This window comes from Orcinus orca, chromosome 19, assembly GCF_937001465.1.
Source record: "Orcinus orca chromosome 19, mOrcOrc1.1, whole genome shotgun sequence".
Lineage (NCBI taxonomy): Eukaryota > Metazoa > Chordata > Mammalia > Artiodactyla > Delphinidae > Orcinus > Orcinus orca.
Window position 1 is genome coordinate 58,683,665 of NC_064577.1, and position 6,158 is coordinate 58,689,822.

Genomic DNA, 6,158 nt, shown 5'->3' on the forward strand with positions numbered 1-6,158 from the left:
GACTCAGAACCAGCTGCCTGCCACTGGTCAAATCCCTATCTCACCATTACCTTTTTAATCTTCAGCACAATCTATAGTTGCAGCATCCTGGAAGAAAAAAGATCCCCAACAATAAATGAACAGGGGTCTCTACTTCCATTGCTGCATGAGCAGCAAATCAACACTTTTTTAAGATCCAAGGTGTGACCTATGTTACATCAGTAAACTTCAGGCACTGCAACTGCATTGGGATTTCTATGTACACTGAAAAAGTTCACTGATTTTTTTAACCTATTTTTTTTTAATAAAAGAAGGCTAAAAAAATTATATCAATAATTTTTGTGGACTAGAACTATGCATCTATGTCAAGTGGCTGACTTTGGCAATTTTTTTTTTTTTTTTTTTTTTTTTTTTGCAGTACGGGGGACTCTCACTGTTGTGACCTCTCCCGTTGCGGAGCACAGGCTCCGGACGCGCAGGCTCAGTGGCCATGGCTCACGGGCCCAGCCGCTCCGCTGCATGTGGGATCTTCCCAGACCGGGACACGAACCCGCGTGCCCTGCATTGGCAGGTGGACTCTTAACCACTGCGCCACCAGGGAAGCCCTGGCAATTTTTTTAACTGCATAATTACAAACTTGTAAGATGCATGGCATATAATGAAGTCTTTGGAATAACCTTAACTGGCTCATTGTTAATAGGTGTCTCTCTTGTTTTGCAAATTATAACCTGCAAAATGATGACATGCCTGGAAAGCAGTGATGGGGACTCATGAAGTTTAGCACCAAGAGTCAGAAAACGCCCATGAGGGGCTTCCCTGGTGGCACAGTGGTTGAGAGTCCGCCTGCCGATGCAGGGGACGCAGGTTTGTGCCCCGATCTGGGAAGATCCCACATGCAGCGGAGCGGCTGGGCCCGTGAGCCATGGCCGCTGAGCCTGCGCGTCCGGAGCCTGTGCTCCGCAACGGGAGAGGCCACAACAGTGAGAGGCCCGCATACCGCAAAAAGAAAAAAAAAGAAAACGCCCATGAGGACCCATCACTGACAGATTTATGATGACATTAGACAGTATGTGTATAGCATTAATTATACCCTCCGAGTTTTGCAAGACTACAGACCCAGAATGTGTCAGGCAATAACACCACACCCACAATGTTTCTCAGCCACTTACCAATGACATCTTGACATCTTTGTCAAAAATAACTTGCATACTAGAAGCCCCAAGGCCCAGGCCCAGAGTATGAAGGCTCTAAATGTTCCATCCTGACTCCATCTGGTGGGCAGCCAGGTGAACATAAGCTAATGAAGAGAAAGCAGATTCTCTACGCAAAAGAGCCATCTCAAGATTGAAGGGGAAAATGACAATCACCAAGAAGCTGGAAATAGGACTAGGAAGAAGGATTTGCAATTTAAGTAAGGCAAAAGAAGTTTAGAGATGGGAGCAAGAAAAGAAGTGGGGGAGAGGATATTAATGTAAGTCTTTATATATTTGAATTACTGAATCTCATGACCAGAAAGGACCTACAACGTCCAGCCAACCCTTTATTCTTAAACCCTAATATGACATACCACCAAAAGGCCATCCTAAACCTCCCTGCACAACTCCAACCACAAAAACTCACTGCCTCCCAAGGCAGTCCATTTTGTCTTTGGACAACTCTGATGATAATCAAGTTCATGTTTCTGTGGAGCCAAAACATGTTTCCCTATAACTGACAGCTGCTAAAGGAAACAGGGAATGACTCTGCCCCTCCTTCAAGTGACAGCCTTCGAAGTATTTTATAAAAGCTATATGTCCCACAGATGACCCTTCCTCAATTTGGCATAGATGTGTCTCTAACCCATTGGGATGTTACCATCAAAAGGACTAAAGAGAGGGTGGACCTTCAAAACCGTGGAGGACTAAGACATGGAGATCACAATCCTCCAACGAATACAACAAAAATGCATCTACATGTGGAATAACTCCTACAGACCACCTACTGAATGCTGGCAGAAGACCTCAGACTTCCCAAAATGCAAGAAAATCCCCACGTACCTGGGTAGGGCAAAAGAAAAAAGAAAAAAATGAGACGAAAGAATAGGGATGGGACCTGCACCTCTGGGAGGGAGCTGTGAAGGAGGAAAAGTTTCTACACACTAGGAATCCCCTTCACTAATGGAGACAGGGATAGGGCAGGAGGAAGCTTCAGAGCCACAGAGGAGAGCACAGAAACAGGGGTGCAGAGGGCAAAGTGGAGAGATTCCACACAGAGGATTGATGCCAACCAGCACTCACCAGCCTGAGAGGCTTTTCTGTTCACCCACCGGGGTAGGTGGGGGCTGGGAGCTGAGGCTTGGGGTTTTGAGGTCAGATCCCAGGGAGAGGACTGGGGTTGACTGTGTGAACACAGCCTAAAAGGGGCTAGTGCACAACAGCTAGCTGGGAGGGAGTCTGGGAAAAAGTCTGGAGCTGCCAAAGAGGCAAGAGACCATTGTTTCAGGTGATGAGAAGAGGGGATTCCTTCCCCATCTGCCCATAGAAGGCAGAGCACCACCTAAACAAGCTCCAGAGAGAGGCACAAGCCATGGGTATCAGCTCAGACACAAGAGATGGGAATGAAGAGCTAACACTTCTGCTGCAGCCACCAAGAATCCTGTGTGCAAACACAGGTCACTATCCACACCACACCCCCTAAGAGCCTTGCAGCCCGCCACTGTCAGGGTCCTGTAATCCAGGGACAAGTTCCCTAGGAGAACACACAGTGCACCTCGGGCTATTGTAACGTCACGTTGACCTCTGCCGCTGCAGGCACGTCCAGCATTCCAATTGTAACTACCATACTCCTCCGTCCCCCTGGCATGAGTGAGCCAGAGCCCCCTAATCAGCTGCTGCTTTAACCTCATCCTGTCCGGGCAGGAACGCCTGAGGGCAACCTACACGCAGAGGTGGGGCCAAAACCAAAGCTGAGCCCCAGGAGCTGTGCAAACAAAGAAGAGAAGGGAAAATTTCTCCCAGTAGCCTCAGGAGCAGCAGATTAAATCCCCACAGTCAACTTGATGCACCCTGCATCTGTGGAATACCTGAATAGAAGACGAATCAAACCAAAATTGAGGGTATGGCCTTTGGGAGCAACTGTAGAATTGGGGTTTGCTGTTTGTGACTGACTTATTTCTGATTATTGTGTTTATCTCAGTATAGTTTTTAGTCCTTGTTATTATTGGTGGTTTTATTTCTTGGTTTGGTTGCACTCTTTTTGTTTTAATTACTTTTTTATTTTAATAATTTTTAAATTTTAATTATTGTTTTCTAATTTACTTTTTTTTCTACCTTTTCCTCTGAGCTGTGTGGCTGACAGGGTCTTGGTGCTGCGACCTGGTGTCAAGCCTGAACCTCTAAGGTGAAAGAGCCGAGTTCAGGACATTGGACCACCAGAGACCTCCCAGCCCCACATAATATCAATTGGCAAGAATTCTACCAGAGATCTCTGACTCAACGCTAAGACCTAGCTCCACTCAACAATCAGCACGCTCCAGTGCAGGATACACCATGCCAACAACTAGCAAGATAGGAACACAACCTCACCCATTAGCAGAGAGGCTGCCTAAAATGATACTAAGTTCACAGACACCCCAAAACACATCACTGGAGGTGGCCCTGCCCACCAGAAAGACAAGATCAAGCCCCACTCACCAGAACAGAGGTACAAGTCCCTTCCACCAAGAAGCCTCCACAACCCACTGAACCAACCTAACCCACTGAGGGCAGACACAAAAAACAACGGGAACTATGAACCTGCAGCCTGTGAAAGGGAGACCCCAAACACAGTAAGTTAAGCAAAATGAGAAGACAGAGAAATATGTAGCAGATAAAGGGAGAGGTAAAAACCCACCAGACCATAAAAAAGAAGAGGAAATAGTCAGTCTACTGAAAAAGAATTTAGAGTAATGATTGTAAAGATGATCCAAAATCTTGGAAATAGAATGGAGAAAATACAAGACACATTTAACAAGGACCTAGAAGAACTAAAGAGGAAACAAACAGTGATGAACAACACAATAAATGAAATTAAAAATTCTCTAGAAGGAATCAATAGCACAATAACTGAGGCAGAAGAACGGATAAGTGACCTGGAAGATAAAATATTGGAAATAACTACTGTAGAGCAGAATAAAGAAAAAAGAGTGAAAAGAATTGAAGACAGTGTTAGAGGCATCTGGGACAACATTAAACATACCAACATTCGACTTATAGGGATCTCAGAAGAAGAAGAGAAAAAGAAAGGGTCTGAGAACATATTTAAAGAGACTATAGTTGAAAACTTCCCTAACATGGGAAAGGAAATAGTCAATCAAGCTCAGGAAGCTTAGGGAGTCCTATACAGGATAAATCCAAGGAGAAACACACCAAGACACATATTAATCAAACTAACAAAAAGTAAATACAAAGAAGAAATATTAAAAGCAGCAAGGGAAAAGCAACAAATAACATACAAGGGAATGCCCATAGGGTTAACAGCTGATCTTTCAGCAGAAACTCTGCAAGCCTGAAGGGAGCAGCAGGACATATTTAAAGTGATGAAAGGGAAAAATCTACGACCAAGATTGCTCTACCCAGCAAGGATCTCATTCAGATTTCACAGAGAAATTAAAACCTTTACAGACAAGCAAAAGTTAAGAGAATTCAGCACCACCAAACCAGCATTACAATAAATGCTAAAGGAACTTCTCTAGGCAGGAAACACAAGAGAAGGAAAAGACCTAAAAAAACAAACCCAACACAATTAAGAAAATGGTAATAGGAACATACATATCAATAATTACCTTAAAGGTAAATGGATTAAATGTTCCAACCAAAAGACATTCGCTGGCTGAATGAATACAAAAACAAGACCCATATATATGCTGTCTACAAGAGACGCACTTCAGACCTAGGGACACATACAGACTGAAAGTGAAGGGATGGCATAAGATATTCCATGCAAATGGAAATCAAAAGAAAGCTGGAGTAGCAATTCTCATATCAGACAAAATAGACTTTAAAGTAAAGACTATTACGGGCTTCCCTGGTGGTGCAGTGGTTGAGAGTCCACCTGCCAAAGCAGAGGACATGGGTTCGTGCCCTGGTCCAGGAAGATCCCACATGCCATGGAGTGGCTAGGCCTCTGAGCCATGGCCACTGAGCCTGCATGTCCGGAGCCTGTACTCCACAATGGGAGAGGCCACAACAGTGAGAGGCCTGCATACCGCAAAAAAAAAGGCTGTTACAAGAGACAAAGTAGGACCCGAGGTAATGATCAAGGCATCAATCTAAGAAGAAAATATAACAATTGTAAATATTTATGAACCCAACATAGGAGCACCTCAATACATAAGGCAAATACTAACAGCCATAAAAGGGGAAATTGACAGCAACACAATAATAGTAGGGAACTTTAACACCCCACTTTCACCAATGGACAGATCAACCAAAATGAAAATAAATAAGGAAACACAAGCTTTAAATGACACATTAAACAAGATGGATTTAATTGATATTTATAGGACATTCCATCTGAAATAACAGAATACATTTTTTTCTCAAGTGCTCATGGAACATCCTCTAGGATAGATCATATCTTGGGTCACAAATCAAGCCTTGGTAAATTTAAGAAAATGGAAATCATATCAAGTATCTTTACCCACCACAATGCTTTGAAATAAGGTAACAATTACAGGAAAAAAATTGTGAAAATTTCAAACACATGGAGGCTAAACAATATGCTATTAAACAAGAGATCACTGAAGAAATCAAACAGGAGATCAAAACATACCTACAAACAAATGGCAATGAAAACACGACGACCCAGAACCTATGGGACACAGCAAAAGCAGGTCAAAAAGGGAAGTTTATAGCAATGCAATCCTACCTCAGGAAACAAGAAAAAATTCAAATAAGCAACCTAAACTTACACCTAAGCTAATTAGAGAAAGAAGAACAAAGAACTCTCAACGTTAGCAGAGGGAAAGAAATCGTAAAGATTGGATCAGAAATAAAGGAAAAAGAAATAAAGGAAACAATAGCAAAGATCAATAAAACTAAAAGCTGTTTTTTTGAGAAGGTAAACAAAATTTATAAACCACTAGATAGACTTATCAAGATAAAAAGAGAGAAGACTCAAATCAACAGAATTAGAAATGAAAAAGGAGAAGTAACAACTTT